Raw genomic sequence first — 17698 nt, 5'->3', positions numbered from 1 at the left:
ACATAAGCCACTTGAAAGAGACCAACCAACGCCATTGGAATCTAGCCATGAAATTGACTGCTGTCAAATCCAAGTAGAAAAGGCCGGAAAGGTTTTCCAAACTCTTGGGAATGACACCATCAAAATAGTTGCTGCTGAAATCTAGAGATTGTCCTTGATTCCATAAGAAGTTGTCTATGAATAAGCTGGAAATGCCTCCTGTTAGGTTATTATTGTTGACGTAGAAGCACACCATGGACACCATTCTCGCATACTCAAAAGGGAATAATCTTGCTACTCTAGACCTCTCGCAGAATGGTTTGGTTGGCAGTATCCCTCCTTGTTTGGGAGAATTGGGTAGGTTGCAAGGCCTGAACTTTTGGGCCACAACAACCTCACCAGCCAAATCCCTGCAGAGCTTGGTAAAATATGCAGCCTGGTGAAGCTCAATGTTTCCCACAATGATGTTAGAAGCTGGACACACCCCACGGCAACTAACTACTCGGAAGATTATTATTTTTGTAATTATTCATTCATTGAGGAAAACCTGATTTTTCACCTTGTAAATATTGAGACTTACAGAAGTTTCCAGATTGTATCCCAGTTTTGATAAGTTAGATTGAGTAGATGGTTGATTTTGAAACTTTAGGGTTTGAGAATTGTAAGGTATATATACCACTTTTTGACCTTAATGGAGAACCTTTTGTCATTTTTAAAAAACAAGTTTTGAAGTCTGTGAGTGAGCGTACTGTGTACGAGAGAGAGTGTGAGCTTCATCTTGATGCTACATGTGCACCGGTGGTCGGAATCGAGTGCGAAGAAGTGCAGCGGGTTGCCCCCGACGAGAGCTACGCGCCGATGCCTACATTGCGCGCGTACGGTATGGTTTTGCGAGCTCCTTCTACGAGCTTCATCTGATATTTGGGTGAGTATACGTTGTCCGATTTTGCATACTACACATTAGGCACTTTAGATTTTAGAAACAAAGACCTGCAGATTTCGGCCAGACATCCTACGTGATTTTACACCGGGTGTTTTGGGTTGGGATTTTGGTTCATAGACCTTAGGGAGAGTGACCTTTTGGTGTTAGTAGGGTCTCCTTCAAGTTCTATGGTGTTTTGAAATTGTTTGATAGGTGTTCGGCTCTAGAAAGCGTTGTAGGAAGTTTCCTCTTATGCACTCTTGAAGACTGCGACCTAGACAATTGGTAGAGACCTCTGTAAGAATTAGTTAGGAGTCGGTCGAGTGTAGGTTGACACCTTATGCTTGCTTCCACGCACCTGTGGGTCGAGCTTTGTCCTTAGTTGACATTATATGTTAGGTGAGTTCTCGCTGTGCTGACGTCCGTCACGACGTATCCGTCCAACATTGGCACCGCTGTCGGGAGGGCCCTAAGTAGGTGACCGAGACTAGTCCTTGAGGATAGAGGTCCCTCTGGCTTGCCAGAGTACTGTTTTACATTTAGATAGGATCAGATGGTGGTGGACTCTCTAGGTCTTAGGAGGAGTCTAGGGAGCGTGTGTCTAGCCTAGATCTTCCGTCTTAGGTAGTATTAGGTAGTAGTAGGTTGTGGTGTAGAGAGTAGGAGTTGGAGTGGTAGATGTGGTGGTGGGTTGACTTGAGAGTCCGTGTGAGGTCAGGAAGCAACCAAGACATCAAAATCACCATCTCACATGATGAGTAGGAGTAGGATAAGTAGGATATCTTGATTGCTGATCTAGAGTACTTTATGCATGTCTTATTTGCTGTTAGGCTCATCAGAGAAGTGGAAAACGCTAAGTAGGAAAGACGGTAAATTGTGTTTGGAAGCTGATTTGAAGTCCAAAAGTTTTTGTGATTATTGCTGAGAGCTCTACAGAGCATAGGGAATACTACTGCCAGAAAAAATTGCATTTTAATTAGACAATAGACATCCTACGCGTAGGATGTCTCTAGGGCACTTTTGGCAAGGAATTTGGAAAAACTGAGGTTATCAGTGGGTTCAGAGGGTAGGTTTTACCCTAGTAACATATTGACTTGAGTGTTTTTCCCTATTTTTGTTGACCAAAAGCCAAAAGGCGGAGTCAAAAAACGTAAAATTTCAGAAAAGGCTTAAATTGAGTGATTTTTGCATGTTTTTGCAATTGTGAAGCATACTTGCACTTGTTGAGAGCTTAAGGAAGCATCAAGGACACTTCAGTCTGAAAAAATAAGCAGTAGACATCCTACGCGTAGGATGTCTACATGGTGATCTGGGCACTTTTTGGAAAATCTGAGGTTACGAGTGTGTTTAGAAGGTAAGTTCTACCCTATTTTCACCTGGAAAGTAGAAATTTGACCAAATTTTGATAGATCAAAGCCAAAAGACAAGAATTGCCAAACATCCTACCCAAATTGTTTACAAGGCCTAATTTTGAGACCAAACCATAGGATGACTCCAAAGGCATGTTCTAAATGTTGTATTGAGTGCATGTAATAACTTTCATCTCATTTGGGTCAGTGAAAGGAAGATTGAACAGACTTTAGCATTTTTGACTGAAAAAGGTAAGAATAGCTAGTTTTGGGGTCTTTTGACATCCAAACTCAAATCTAAGCATACCAGTGGGTTGCTAAAGACTAGGGGAATCTTTGGTCCAAGTTTGGGTTCATTCTGATCAAAAAGACATCTACGCGTAGGATGTCTACTGTATAATTTTGAAACCAAAATTCTACTGTGACTATACCATGCTGTCATATAGCCTTAGATAAGCCTCCTAGGAAAATTTGGTCCAATTTGGACTTGATTTGACTTGGGAATTCATCAGAACAGACATCAGGCTTTTGGAACAGATTCTTGATCATTTGACCAACCTATAGGTGTCAGAATCAAAAAGTAAAAGCAGATGTGGGCTCAGTACATCAAGGGGAAACCACATTGCAAAAATCCAGGCAAAACAAAGTAGGAGACATCCTACACGTAGGATGTCTATTGGGGCCTACTGAAGAGAAAGTTTGACTAGGCATAGACAGTGAGATTTCATTTGGCTTAAGGGTTCTAGAACTTCTTTCAGAAGTGAATTTGGACCTTGTTTTTCCATTTGACGGATCAAAGACTGAATTCAGACTTTTTCACGTAAATTGACCAACATCCGAGGGAAGTACAGTTTCAGATTAGCAGACCTAATCCAGAACATCAGCACTGTATAAAATACAGTAGTGGTTGAGATTAACTCTCCAGTTATACCAATCATTACTAAAATAGCCTCTAGCAGATAAATGCTTTGACTCGATTGCCAAAATTAAAACGCTTGTGTACATGTATATTCAGCAACAAAGCAAGAAGTTGTGCAAAAACTGACCCTTTGCCGGGTAAGTGGTTGGATTTGTGATAAATTGCATTGATAAGTTTGATGAATTTAAGATCAGGAAGATACATTGTTAGAGACCAGAAGGTGGCAGGTGACCAAAGTAGTTTAGTGTCCACTGAAGAAAGTGTAACTCAGGCAAGGTTAGATCCTCTAGCACCGATTATTGAGGAGGGTAGTGATACTGACACTTCGTCAGACAAATCTTTCTTCATGATGGGTAGTCAACAGCCAGGAGGTTTCACCTAAAACGGACCTATGTCAATAGGAAGCACCTCAAAAATCCTTTGAATGATTCCAAGCTCACTGTGATCTTCTTACAGGGAACAAACTCGAAGGGAGCCCTAGTCTATTCTGACTATCGAGGACGCAAGTGCATTTGTATCGAAGAGAGGCCAGTTCAAAGATTGGAGATAATCCGAGTCTATGATGATGGAGATAGATTCCGAAACGAAAAGGGGAACCACTATCTAATAGTTAGTAACCTTGAAGATTACAACAGATATGAAGATAACGTGGCGAAAGGGAAAATGGTTTCAGAAGCTCAAGAACCGCCACGAAACATTGATCGGCACGGAGCTATTTTTATGTATGATAAGAAAACAACCAGGGTTCCAACTTATAACGAGAACGTGGGAATCTACAAGCATGAGAGTGAGGGTATAGTCTCTTACTTTCGTAGCAAAGAACCATATGTAAACGAATTAAGCAAAGAAAAGGTTATTTACTTATTCTCTTATGAAACTGCTATGGGGAAGGGTATAGTTTTTGTTGATAGATACGGAGGAGAATACCAACGTATTCTCCCAGAGGAGGTAGAAAGGGCAACAGGTCCAAGAGCATCAGCATATGCCCCTGAAGAAGTGCCAAGAGTCACCTACACCCGAAGCAAGTCAATGAATCCTTTTTTAGATGAGTATGACGCTACCTCACATTCCACCCGACCGCAAGCATTCAACAACCAAAACCAACCTGCAAACCATCCATCATTGCATACATGGCTTCGACAGAGTGCTACAATGGAACAAGACCGAAACCGAGATGATTATCAGGCTGCACGAGGGCTAACGGATTTGTAAGAATCACCACTCTATTCAAGGTATCAAGGAGAAAGTAAGCCAAAGACTCAAGGGTCAACAGAGCCAGGAGGACCACCCATAGAACGAGCTCGAAGAGATGAACCACCTCCAGCGAGAACCGTTAATAATTATGTCTTAGGAGCACCACTGGGAGAGGAACCAGCCTATTACAGAAGACCTGAAGAGGTATATCAATTAGGACGTGGAGATCCAATGATGAGGTTTGTAGACCATCGGAGAATTAGACCCTCTCAAGTGCAAAAATGGGTAAATAAGAAATACACAGGAAGCAGAGACCCAAGAGATCATGTAGCGGCCTTTGTGCGTGTAAGTAGAGCCGAAGAGGTGTTAGAATTTCCTACCCAATTTGCAGGGTTTGGACTAACCCTAGAGGATGATGCTGCCACTTGGTTTGACTCTGTAGAGCGTAGAGACTTTGAGTCTATGGAGGAAGTGTTTGACGAGTTTATCGAGGAATTCTCACTAAGGGGGATAGCTCATAATACCGTCTCACAGATCCATAAATTCAAACAGAAAGATGGAGAATCTGTACGAAAGGCAACCCTAAGACTAAAAAGATATGTTAAGTTCTGTCCTGTTGAAGAACTGCCAACTCAGTCCAGACTTATGCTGATATTCATCGAAGGACTAAGGAATGCGGATCTCCAGAAAGATTTACATATGAAGAGGAGCATGACGTTGAATGAGTTGACGAAGGAGGCTCTTTACCTTGTGGACAATTGTGCAGTCTACAAAGAGGGGGAGTTCAAGGACCTTGATGACGATTCGTCTTCACAACAAAGTGGAAGCAAGTCTTCTAAGACAACACCGAAAGAAGAAGTAGCTGTAAACCAGGAGCAGCTTGTAGATAAAGTGCTAAAAAAGATCAACTTGTACGCCAAACCCCAGGCTAAACAGCCCAAGTGGTGCGCTATTGAACAAAAATGGACAAACCATAGGACCGAGGAATGTTATTATAACAAGGGGTACGTGAGAGAGAGACCTTACGCTCCCCAAGCTCCAAACCCAGGAGCAAAGGTGGTTGACTTATCCATATGCAGAAATAGAAAAACAAAGGTTGTAAATGTGTAAAAATATGATCGAAACAACTCAATCATTGATGGAAGACCAACTGGGTAAACCTGCAAATTGGCATGAGGCACCAGCTCCAACCCCTATCTAACCAACTTTAGAGAAACATGTGGAAACAAAGGAAAGACTCACTAATGCCTATGAGTCCAAAGGAGAGCCTATCATAGTGCCAAATACCACATATGAGGCAAGTGACGGGTTCCAGCCTAAAACATTGGCAGAAATGGGTAAGGACTGTAACGGTTTAGACGATCTGTGGAAGCAAATCTGTGAGGCCAACGAGGCTAATAGGATGAGTAACCACATGAATAGCACGAGAAAAGAAAAGAATGTCACCGTACCTCCTATTGAAGAATTTGAGGCAAGGTCACAAATGAACTTTGAGATACATTCACAAGGGGGAGACCAAGGATCAGTTAGTTCGGGGCACAGCCAACCAGACTCGCTGAAAACTTTACCCTCTTACCTAGGAGAGTACGAAGCCAAGTCGGAGGTGAGAGCAATCCCATCTCAAAGACTTTCTTCTAACAAGGTGATGGATTCGCAAGGATTTATTGAGTTGTTGTCCACCCCGGTGGCATGCACAATCACATCGGCAGAACTCCTAAGGTTATGGCCAAACATGTGGACCACAGTAGGTAAATTCTAAGAAAAATTTGAAGTGAAAGACCCCACCTTGAAGCTACAGGAAGGGATCAGAGAGTTGGACATGCCTCAACTAAACACTAGGCCAGTACCATTGAACAAGGTTGGAGAGTATTGCGAGGGAGAAGATGGAAACACCACGCTACCAGTAGAATTCTACTGGTAGAATTCCAAGGAGTAGAATTCTACCAGTAGAATTCCAAGGAGTAGTTTCCAAGGCTATTCTTGATAGTGGAGCGGGAGTTGCTATTGCCACCAAGGAAATCTGAACAAAATGGGGAAAACCAGCTTTGAGGGCTACCAGAATGAAACTGCAATTGGCAGATGGGTTCATGGAGAAGCCTCTAGGACTCTTAGAAAAGGTGATTGTCACTTCGTGCGGAATCGAGTATGAGCATACATTTGCAATAGTTGATTTCGACAAAAAGAACAATTATGAGATCATCTTGGGACGACCATTCATGCGACAATTGAAGATGGTCCAAGATTGGGGTTATGACCACATATACCTCAGACATGGCGAGACATCAACTAAAATACACCTGAAAGACCATAGTTACAAAGATGTGAACCAAACACTTGTGGAAGAGTTTGATTCAGCCACAGTAGCAGGATGAGAACTCCCAACATGGTTAGGGAAACCAAAAGAGCTATGGATGTGCGGAGCTTCACATTGTGGAAGCTTAAGAAGAGAGGAATGCATCTTAGAAAGAGAGATAGAGGACAAGGAGTATATTCCGGAACCTTTTCCTGAAGATGGCTTGGAACCTCTAGAATGGGAACACATACTAACAACATTGGATGTCTGTACCATTACAGATAGTTCAACAATAAAATTTTGCGATAAGGATGGCTATGATGTGCTACCCTACTACATGGTAAGCATTATACCAGGAGAAGATGATACGGTAGAACTACCAGAACAAGAAGAGTTTTATAACTCCTCTGAACATCTGGAAGAAAAAGATAATGCGGATAATGAGTGTTCAGACACCTCAAGTGAGCGTGGAAATGAAACCGAGAATATCAAGTTTTATGATTTTGCTAATCAACACCCTAGACGCCAGGAACACTATAGGAGGAAACGAGCAGGAAACAAAGCGAGAGAGAACCTGATGCCTAGGATAAAAGGTAAAACTCACTATTTGATGCTTGTAAAAGCAGAGGATTGTGTAAAAGATCAAATATCAGGAAGATTCTCAAAAGATCGAAGGGGAAGAACGCAAGAGGAATTAAAATAGGAACGAAAAGCTAAAACAGAAACAAAATCATAAAAATCTCAAAAATAAAAAAAAGAAACAACAAAAGACCAAGAGTGGACCAAACTGGAGCGTAAAGAGAAATACCAAGAGCTGAAACGGTCTTTACGTGAGATATGGACTACTGAAGAAGATAGTGACGGTAAAGGAGGGTCAGAAAAGGGGAACATGAATGTACCCTCACACTATCAGAAATTTACTATCCAGGACAGAAAAATCATCATGACACCACCTATCAGGGAAAGAACCAACCAAGAATCTTACGATGGCCAGAAAATGCAAAAAAGATAGACCTTGCAGAACCAGGTGAAAAGCCTCAGCCGGTCTATATAGCAAACGATTTAGATCCTGAAGAAGAAGAACGACTAACACAACTTCTCAAGAAGTATAAAGATGTGTTTGCATGGTCGTATAAAGACCTCAAGGGAGTTGATCCATCGATATGCAAAAATACAATTCCATGTTCACATTGATGCTTCGGCATATGCCATTGGAAGTATTCAGGCTCAACCTTGAGGCGGAACAATGGATTTTCCGGTTTGCTATGCGAGCCGACAGCTACACAGTGCGGAAAAGAACTACACAACCAGCGAGCGGGAAGGGTTAGGAATGATTTATGCTGTAAAGAAATTTTGGCATTATTTGCTTGCAAACAAATTTGTGTTCTTCACAGATCATCAAGCTCTTTTGTATCTGGTAAATAAACCATGCAATACAGGGAGAATTGTACGCTGGTTTATTATATTGCTAGAGTTTGACTGCACAGTGGTGGTCAAAAAGGGTAAAACCCATCTACGAGCGGATCATCTTTCAAGGATACACAACGGGGAAGCTCCTGAAGGAGTAGATGATGACATACCAGATGCTTATCTTTTCAATATTGAAATGGTACCCAAATGGTCTCAGGAAATTGTTAGCATTCTGTCCTTTGAAAGTGGGTTTGATGATACGGAATACAAATCCAAACAATAAATACTTCGACAAAAAAAAACTTCAAGTTGATAGCAGGACGGGTGTATCATCCTGGATCGGACCAAATCCTACGATTATGTATAAATCCGAAAGAATTCGAGTGCTACCTTGAAGAGGCACATGTCCAGGATTGTGTATTTCATTGTTCAACGGTGAAAACACACCAGAGACTGAAACAATTGGGGGTTTATTGGCCAACTATGTATGCGGACACACATTCTTATGTTACCAATTGTACTATATGCAGTGCCAAAAGACCAGTGGATCACGCGACTTTGTTTCAGGTAAACATTGCACCTGCATGGAGTCAATATATCATTGACTTCTTAACCAACAGGACGTTCCCTGAGAACATCACAAGAGCACGGAAAAAATCTATAGAGCTGGAAGCTCGTGACTTTCAGTTAATTGGGAACCAACTCTATAAGCGAGGAAAGGACAATCAACTTAGAATCTGTGCAAGTGAAAGCGAATACCTGCTGATTCTAGAACATGCACATAGCGGAATAAGTGGAGGCCATTTTTCGGGCGATAAGACGGCAAAAATTTTCTTAACCGCAGGAATTTGGTGGCCTACATTGCACATAGATGCTGAAGAGTTTGTAAAGCGTTGTGACGCATGTCAACGCACCAAGGTGCCAATAAAAAGAGATGAGATGCCATTACGGCCAATGATGGGAGCAAGAGCATTTGCAAAATGGGGCATTGATTTTGTGGGACCTATCTCACCCCCTACATATCGCACCCATACCCAATATATCATTGTGGCTACTGACTATCTCACAAAATGGGTCGAAGCCAAGGCAACACAAAAAGCTGATGCACGCACCACTGCACAATTTTTCTATGAGAATGTTTTTGTACGATACGGGTTACCAATAGAAATTGTCAGTGATCGTGGAACACATTTTCTTAATGAAGTCATTGAATATTTTCTAGAGGAATTCATCGTCATACATAGGAAATCTGCTCCATACCATCCACAGGCAAATGGACAAGCTGAGGCCACAAATAAAACACTATGCATGGTTCTCACTAAAATAGTGTCAGAATCAAGAACAGATTGGGATCAACAACTACACTCAACACTATGGGCATATAGGGTAGCTTACAAAACATCAATAGGAACAACACCATACAACATGGTGTTTGGCCTAAATGCTATACTACCCATAGAGTTTTTAATTCCAACTCTACGAGTAGCAAAAAGCTTAGAATGGACAGGGCATGAGATCTCTTCAAGAATTGATGATCTTGAAAAACTAGATGAACTCCGCTTACGAGCTGTGGCTTCAATCTATGCTAAAAAGAGAAGACAAAAAGAAATTTTTGACAAACATGTGCGTACCAAAGAGTTCAAAACAGGTGATTACGTACTTGTTTATACCTTGAAGCAACATGCCAAGAAACTTAAAATGCGAGGGATGGGACCATTTGTGATTAGTGATCTATCACAAAGTGGAGATGTCAATCTTGCTACATTAGCAGGTGAAGAAATGCCAAACTGGATTAGTGGATGTCGACTAAAGAGATATCATCTACCACTCACACAAGAGATGCTCCAACAAATTCATCAAGGAAAACAAAGAATAAATGAAAAACAGAGAGTACGAGAGGAAGCTCAAGCAGAAGCACAAGAACGCATTGCAAAAAGAAAACTTCTGCGACAACAACAACAAAGTGGACCACCATTACGAATCAATGCCATTCGACTGACGAAGTTGGATGAAGATACAGTGGAGCCAATAATTGCGGTCAAAGTGGGCAGCAATCAAGTTGAATCGACAACATTTCTTGATTCGAGAACTCAAGCAAATTTGATCTCTTACGGATTATACCAACAGCTCAAATTCACAGGTCCACTTCATCCTACTCCTCAAGTGCTGGAAAGTAGCACATCACACCCGTTGAAAACATTGGGATGGACTATATTGCATGTACAGATACATCAATATATTTACCCACACAAATTCTATGTGGTGGAGGATGAAAGCACACAACACCCAATGATGTTGGGACAACTGTGGCAAAAAGAGTACAATTTGCAAATAGATTGGAAAGCAAAGGCAGTCAAAATTCAGCATGCACATGAACAACAGGTGGTAGCCTTTGCTCAGCAATACCAGAATAATCAGCTGCAAGCCATGCAATCACTGGAAAAAGAGCCAAAAGCAAAAACGCAACCAAAGAACAATATGATACCCAAGACCAACAATCGAGTAAAAGCCAACCGTGCTAAATACAGACATACGAAGTCACCGGCCGCAATGCAAAGATCTAGGTTACCAAAACAAGGGAAACAAATATGGATGCGGAAGGATAGAACTGCCATGGCGGACAAACCACAATGCAACAAACGAATTTCAACGAAGCAGATGGTTCAACCAAAAACCAAGGGAATAAAACAGATATGGATCCCAAAGAAAATGCTTAGCCATAACCCAAATGTCACTCGCATTTGGATACCAAAACAAAAGCAAAAGGAACTCCCTTCAATACAAGCAACAAAGGAAGGCAGACAACTACACTTGAAAAAGGAAAACCGGCTTATGTAGATGCCAATCAGCAACAAAACAATGGCAACAAAGGAAGTAGCAAAACATTTCCAAAACTCGGAAAAAGCAAAATACCAATGGAAAGCAAAGGCAATACGGCCCATAGCCATTCCGGCCAAGCCCAATCCTCTCCATAGAAACAACTACGGTTATATCAACTGTATCGGCGAAGCTATTGCCTTTTGCAAAAAAGACAATTAAGCAGAGAGCAGTAGAGTTACAGTTGTTACTTGCAAAGAAAACAGGAAACCTCGACGGCGAATGCCAATAAGCATCTTGCTTATTCCCTTCTCTTGCACAACATTAATTTTTCCATGCATTGACCGAGTATGCATAAAATAGGGCCAAATTAATCGGCCAAGCATTAGCACAAATTTTTCAACCTATGCACGGCACATACTCCGAGGCGCTACCTTGTCGTCCGGGAGGACTCCGGCTAGGAGGGGGGGAGGCATTCTCAAATGCGTAACCAATAACAGAAAGAGCAAAAATGGGCATGATTTTTGATTATTTTAAGGGTTGTTGTTTGATTGCGACATTTTTTGGAGTAACCTAAGTACATATGCCCTTATACAGCATATACCTATAGGTATATGGGGCCAAACGCCAAATCAAGCCCCTAGGTGTGTATATATGAGTAGAAATAGCCATTTTTCGAGCAAAATATTGGTAAAACGGAGAAATCCGGCAATAAAAATTGCATATGAGTGTATATAATGTTTTGCGGTGACGTTTGTGATTTATTATGATTTTTGGGAATTTTCTGGGTTTGATTTGCTATTTTCCTTTTAATTTTGCTAATTTTTGGTAGAAAAACTTCAAAAATACAAAAAGCAGGTGAAAAACGATCGTAACGAAAAACAAAAAATATGCGGATGATCAGTGATTATAGGACAACCTATGGTACAGTGGGGGTGCAATTATGAAACTGGAGCGGAAAGCGTGTTTTGGCCAGGTTTTGACCGAAATGCCAAATTTTTGATAAACAGAGCAAATGGAGTCCAAATCAAGAAATTTTTGAGCCTAAACCGTATTTCGCAAGAAGATAGGAGCACATGTCAAAGTTCATGAAAAGTGGTTCGGGGACCACCATTATAAGAAATTTTCACCTCATTCTCACTATTGACTTTGTGGAAAGAGCTTCTGCCACTTAGAGCGGACCGACCTTCCAGCAGCTTCTACGACACAGACGACTATCCGACGAGCTCCAGACATGAGAGGTAGGCTCACCACCTTGAGCTTTTCGCGCATGTTTGTCATTATGTCACGAAAACTAGCGTAGGGGTCACACACAAAGCGGGCGGTAGAGACCTACAAGTAGAGACGGCGGCTTAATGGCTGACCCAAAAGCAACAAGACTTCATCGGCAGCTTACCCTAGCCTAGGAGACCAGTCCTAGATGTCCAAAGGCAGTAGAAATCCATCGGGAAAAACCCTAATTCCTAGAAACCCTCAAGAGGCCACCAAATGGGAAATCTATGTAAAGGCGACCAAATGCTACCAAAATTCATGGGTAAGAGCATCTCGACATGCTCGACAAGTCTATGTGACCCGCATGACCAAAAAGTGACCTGAAGCGGCCCTAAACTTCAGAAACGGCATCAGACACACAAAGCGTCAAATTGCTCTTCCGGCCAAACCGCAAGCCCGTTTGCCACCAAACTTCACGAGTGGCTTTCCAAGACCATCAACAACCAAGTCCTATGGTGGTAGACCACCATAAATTATCGAAGGTATGTAAACGCAACCACGGATGCTTCTAGAGCGACAAATTGCCAAATGAAGCTCCGGTGAAGCCAAAGTCGACAAAAACCATACGGCAAGGATCCCCAAGGGATCGGGAAGCTATGGAGACCAACATCAAGAAATTTCATCGCCAAAAAGCACTCCAAAAGTCAGAAAACGGCTCGGAGACTTTGAAGTCCGGAGTTATTCTCTATCCATTTGACTTTTTTGTTGAAATTAGGCTCAAAAGGGACTCAGGGGGACCAAGGGCAGGCACTAGGAGTACCATCCATGAAAAAATCATCAGGAGACATCCTACGCGTGGGATGTCTCAAGGGCACTTTTGGACACAGACTCCAACATTTTTCATCATACACATTTTTTGAATGATATTTACAAACTATCCACCAAGTCTCATCACATTTGGACCAAAATTGACCTCATATGCATGAAAAACGCAAAGTTAGGGTATAGAGGCAATAATGGGCCATAGACCTACCAAATCTTGTCCAAATCACATGAAACTTGCACAACACATTCACCAACACATCAACAACCAATTTGTGTGGTTAGAAGCAAAGAATGGTGAAGTAGACATCCTACTTGTAGAATGTCTATTTGACTTTTTTGGCTTGCAGAGGATGTTTGTTCATTCCAGATCCAATCACCTCATCATGAGGAGCTCATATATCAATTTTGAAGCCATTCTAATCATTTTTGACTCCCAACACCTTCAAGATACACTTTTGCAGCCCAAAAACACCACACAGGCTCTTACAAGCATCAGACCTTGTCCAAATCGAAATCCTAGAGCATGGCCATGTTCCATAGGCCAAGGACTACCCACAGAACAAATTTCATGTCATTTTGATGAAAAAGACATCCTACGCGTAGGATGTCTCCAGCATAATTTAAGCCTTATGTGCAAAGAGTAACATCATGGGAGCCAATACCATGGTGCAATGAGCCCATATATCAATTTTCAACCCATTTGGACATCAATTGCTACCTATGATGGACTTTCTACCCAATTTGTGACCTAAAGCATGAATCAACCCAAAAATCCACTTTTTGATATTTAAATCCAAATCCAAGCATATAGCCATGTTCCATGAGCCATGCACTACTAGCATGACAAGTATGAACGAATTCTGATGAAAAAGACATCCTAGGCGTAGGATGTCTAAATGAAAAATTTTGGCCAGATTTGCACTGAGAGCACATGCACAGCTTCACAAGTTCCTTTTAAGCTTTATTTTCAATTTTCAAGTCATTTGAATAGTTAAAACTCATTTTCACAGCTAATATGGAAAAAACGCTAACTTCGGACTAGTGAGTGCAACAGGATCAATGGCAGCTACGAAGTCACCGGCAAAGAAGAAAAGAATGACCATCAAGGATTACCTGGAAGAAGAAGAACCCTTCGTCATTCCAGAAGGAACACTAAAGCCCACTAGCACATGGATACAAGAAGATATGTTAGAGTCCAACGACCTAAAGATCTTTCAAGGAGTGTTCAAAGACACTGAAGGCAATGTGATCGAGCTACCAATGCTGCCGCGAGAACACAATGAGTTCGTAAGAAGCAAGATGGCCGGGTGCTTGGAGAAGATTGATCTCCACAACTACTTTGAAGCAATACCGGCATGGGTGGACATAAAGAGAGTCTGGGAGTTTGTGATAACCATCAAAGAGGATTGTTAGAAGCTGGACACACCCCACGGCACTAACTACTCGAAGGATTATTATTTTTTGTAATTATTCATTCATTGAGGAAAACATGATTTTTTACCTTGTAAATATTGGGACTTACAGAAGTTTTCGGATTGTATCCTAGTTTTGATAGTTAGATTGAGTAGATGGTTGATTTTGGAACTTTAGGGTTTGAGAAATTGTAAGGTATATATACCACTTTTTGACCTTAATAAAAAAACCTTTTGTCATTTTAAAAACAAGTTTTGAAGTCTGTGAGTGAGCGTACTGTGTACGAGAGAGAGAGAGTGTGAGCTTCATCTTGACGCTACGTGTGCTCCGGTGGTCGGAATTGAGTGCGGAGAAGTGCAGCGTGTTGCCCCCGACGAGAGCTACGCGCCGATACCTACATTGCACGCGTACGGTCCGGTTTTGCGAGCTCCTTCTACGAGCTTGATCGGGTGTTTGGGTGAGCATACATTGTGCGATTTTGCATTGCAGCATATCCACGCGTTCACATTGAGTAGAACTACACATTAGGCACTTTAGATTTTGGAAACAAAGACCTGCAGATTTCGGCCAGACATCCTACGTGTTTCTGCACCAGGTGTTTTGGGTTGGGCTTTTGGTTCATAGAGCTTAGGGAGAGCGACCTATTGGTATTAATAGGGTATCCTTCAAGTTCTATGGTGTTTCGAGATTGTTGGATGGGTGTTCGGCTCTGGAAAGCGTTGTAGGAAGTTTCCTCTTATGCACTCTTGAAGGGTGTGACTTAGACAAATTGGTAGAGACCTCTGTAGGAATTAGTTAGGAGTCAGTCGAGTGTAGGTTGACACCTTGTACTTGCTTCCATACGCCCGCGGATGGAGCTTTGTCCTTAGCTGACATTACATGTTAGGTGAGTTCTCGCTGTGCTCACGTCCGTTGCATCGTATCCGTCCAACATCGGCACCGTTGCCGGGGATGAAAACCTTAGGTAGGTGACCGAGACTTGGGATTGGGATTTTTGGCTTGCCAAGAGTCTTGTTTTTCATTTACATAGGATCAGAGGGTGGAGGACTCTCTAGGTCTTAGAGGGAGTCTAGGAAGCGTGTGCCTGGCCTAGATCCTTCGACTTAGGTAGATGAGGTAGACTTAAGTAGTTTTAGGTAGTAGTCGAGTTCTTGAGTAGGAGGTTGAGTGGTACAAGCGGTGAGAGGAGAGCTTGAGAGTCCAAAGAGGCCAAAAAGAAACCCAAAAATACCATTATCACCATTTCACATGATAAGTAGGAGTAGAGTAAGTGGGACATCATGATTCAGGATCTAGACCATTTCATGCATGTACACTTGCTTGGTAAAGTCATCACAAGTTTGTAAAAGACGCAAAAAGACGTAAAAGTGTGTTTGAAAGCCTAATTGAAGTCCAAAAGTTACTGTGAGTGTTTCTGATAGATCTACAGAGCATCAGGAGCATTCCTGTCAGAATTTTTTTTAATTTTAAGCCAGGAGACATCCTACGCGTAGGATGTCTACAGGCTAATCTAGGAGGAATGTTGGGATTTTGAGTTGACCAGTGTGTTTAGAAGGTGGGGTTTACCCTAATTTCAACTGGAAAGTGGAAATTTTGACCATATCTTGACAGGATAAGGCAAGATAGATTGAAATTGCTAGACATCCTACCCAATTTGTGCCAAAGCATTATTTTGAGACCATAACCATAATATGGCTTCATGAGCATGTCTTGCATGATATATTGAGTGACTGAAAGGGGTTTCACCTCATTTGGGTGAGAAAATTGGGTTCAAAGCGGACTTTAGCACTTTTGACTGAAAAAGGCAAGAACAAATGAAATTTGGGACTTTTGACATCTAAACCAAAATCTAAGCATACCACTGGGTTACTGACATCAAGGGGAAGCTGTGGGACAAGTCTGGGGTCAAACAGGCCAAAAAGACATCCTACGTGTAGGATGTCTTCTGAGTGATTTTGGACTCCAAACTAAATTTTGAGTATACCAAAGTGATCAGCAACTCAAGGGGAGCCTGTGCTTTGAGTTTGAAGCCATTCTGATGAAAAAGACATCCTACGTATAGGATGTCTAAAGCAAGAAATTGAAGCCAGAATTTGATAGTGAGCATAGCCAAGTGTTGTATAGCCTAAGGCAAGCCTCCAAGTCAATTTTGGTCCAAATTGGAGTTGATTAGACTGATCAATATCAGCAGCAGGCAGTCCGAACAGATTTTTCACTCATTGACCATCTAATAGGTGTCCAAATCAAAAAGTAAAAGTAGCTGTAGGCTCAGCACAACAAGGGAAAACCACAGAGCAAAAATCTAGGCAAAACACAGTAGGAGACATCCTACGCGTAGAATGTCTATTGGGGCATGCTACAAAGAAAATTTGACTGGGCATAGACAGTGAGATTCTATTTGGCTTAAGGGTTCTAGAACTTCTTTCAGAAGTGAATTTGGACCTTGTTTGCCCATTTGACGAAGCAAAGACTGAATTCAGACTTTTTCGTAAATTGACCAACATCCGAGGGAAGTACAGTTTCATATTAGCAGACCTAATCCAGAACATTAGCAATGTATAAAATATAGTAGTGGTTGAGATTAACTCTCCAGTTATACCAATCATTACTAAGATAACCTCTAGCAGATAAATGCTTTGATTCGATTTCCAAAATTAAAACGCTTGTGTACAGGTATATTCAGCAACAAAGCAAGAAGTTGTGCAGAAACTGACCCTTTGCTAGGTAAGTGGTTGGATTTGTGATAAATTGCATTGATAAGTTTGATGAATTTAAGATCAGCAAGATACATTGTTAGAGACCAGAAGGTGGCAGGTGACAAAGGTAGCTTAGTGTCTACCGAAGAGAGTGTAACTCAGGCAAGGCTAGATCTGCTAGCATCGATTATTGAGGAAGGTAGTGATACTGACACTTCGTCAGACAAATCTTTCTTCATGATGGGTAGTCAACAGCCAGGAGGTTTCACCTATGATGGACCTATGCGAGGAGGAAGCACCTCCCAAAATCCTTTGAATGATTCCAAGCTCACTGTGATCTTCTTAGAGGGAACAAACTCGAGTGGAGCCCTAGTCTATTCTGACTATCGAGGACGAAGAGAGGCCAGCTCAAAGATTGGAGATAATCCGAGTATATGATGATGGAGATAGATTCCGAGACAAAAAGGGGAACCACTATCTAATAGTTAGTAACCCTGAAGATTACAACAGATATGGAGATAACGTGGTGAAAGGGAAAATGTTTTCAGAAACTCAAGAACCGCCACCAAACATTGATCGGCCCGGAGCTATTTTTATGTATAATAAGAAAACAACCAGGGTTCCAACTTATAACGAGAACTTGGGAATCTACAAGCATGAGAGTGAGGG

The 17698-nt window shown here is 41.8% G+C and overlaps 1 pseudogene; it reads left to right on the top strand.

Moving 5' to 3' along the window:
- LOC147459176 (uncharacterized) overlaps positions 1-17698 on the top strand; it is a 109692-nt pseudogene that overhangs the window by 7847 nt on the left and 84147 nt on the right.

The sequence above is a fragment of the Adiantum capillus-veneris genome, chromosome 4, assembly GCF_014529385.1.
Source record: "Adiantum capillus-veneris isolate H3 chromosome 4, ASM1452938v2, whole genome shotgun sequence".
NCBI classification, from domain to species: Eukaryota; Viridiplantae; Streptophyta; class Polypodiopsida; order Polypodiales; family Pteridaceae; genus Adiantum; species Adiantum capillus-veneris.
Note: the sequence above shows the minus strand (reverse complement) of the source record. Positions and strands in the feature narration are given on the sequence as shown.